The 1,294-nt window shown below is 49.4% G+C and overlaps 1 pseudogene; it reads left to right on the forward strand.

Moving 5' to 3' along the window:
* The first annotated feature begins 647 nt into the window (after nt 1–647).
* On the forward strand, nt 648–1,280 carry LOC102854954 (annotated as a pseudogene).
* Nucleotides 1,281–1,294: the final 14 nt, after the last annotated feature.

Raw genomic sequence — 1,294 nt, forward strand, 5'->3', positions numbered from 1 at the left:
CATTTCTACTCTGCCTAGAATGTCCTTTCCCACCTCCACCCTGTGCATTTCTTGCAAGGCTGACTCCAATCACCTCCTCAGAGCTCCTGCACCATGGCTCATAAACACAGCCACGGCTTCTGTTTGCCTCCCTTACTGACTGGAGACCTTTGAGGGCAGCAATATTGTCTTAATCACTTTTGGACTCCCTTTCCTAAGATGGATTGACACAGTGACTGTAACAATGAGTTGTGTGTAGTATATCCAAGTCTGTGACAATGGCACAGAATAGGGCAAGGTTTCTATTTGCTGTTTACAGTATTTCTATAGGTTATAATCAACCTGAGCCTGACCAAGGGAACCATCAACATCATCTGCCCCTGCTGACTAGGCCTCAGTTGCATAACCAAGAACTTGCTATGTCCTCGAAGGTGTTACGTGCTTTAGAGGACCCAGCTCATCCTCACCACCTCTTTTTCTCTCCCCTCAGTTAGAGGCTTGGGATGCCTCTACCCTGCTCTGAAACAGCTCCTAAGACATTAAAGTCACATCCAGAAAAAAAAAAAGTTGAACATAGCGGAGGGAAGGATCTCTGAACAGCTGCTGAGAGGCCACGGAGCCAGCCACCAACCAGTTCAGCTGTCACCTCCTCCACCGGGCCCCCATAGTGGCCGCCAAGAATTCTCATGAGGATCGGGACAGCACTGAAAATACCAGTGAGTCCAACCACGACCCTCAGTTTGAGTCCATAGTTTCCCTTCCTGAACAAGAAATTAAAATACTGGAGAAAGATAAAGAGGAACTTTTAAAAATGCAGGCAGTTACACCTTTTCATCTCTGAAAAGGATCTCCCCATGTGGAAGGAGCGGGGCACCAGCGACGAGAAGCTCCTGAAGAATAAGAAGTGGAACCTGCGCAGGGACAAGACCCTGAAGGCCAGTGCCAACCACTACATGGCACCACTGAAGGAGCTGCAGCCAAGCAGGCAGTGACCGAGCCTGGGGCTGGAACACCCATGCCGACATCGCCCACGAGTGCCCCCAAGCCAGAGCTGCTCGCCATCCGGTTCCTAAATGCCAAAAATGCACAGAATTTCAAAACTAAGTTTGAAGAGTGCAGGAAAGAGATTGAAGAGCGAGAAAAAAGAAAAGGAAAAAAAAAAAGCACTGGGGAAGAACGATAATGCCCAGAACATGGCAGAAAAGCTCGAGGCTCTTTCGGTGAAGGAGGACGGCAAGGAGACTCCTGACGCCCAGGCGTCTGAAGGCGAGGAGGCCGAGAAGGCAGAAGAGAAGCAATAAATGGCCTTCAGTTA

The sequence above is a fragment of the Elephantulus edwardii genome, unplaced genomic scaffold (assembly GCF_000299155.1).
Source record: "Elephantulus edwardii isolate Elephantulus edwardi_28Jun2011 unplaced genomic scaffold, EleEdw1.0 scaffold03038, whole genome shotgun sequence".
Taxonomy (NCBI): Eukaryota; Metazoa; Chordata; class Mammalia; order Macroscelidea; family Macroscelididae; genus Elephantulus; species Elephantulus edwardii.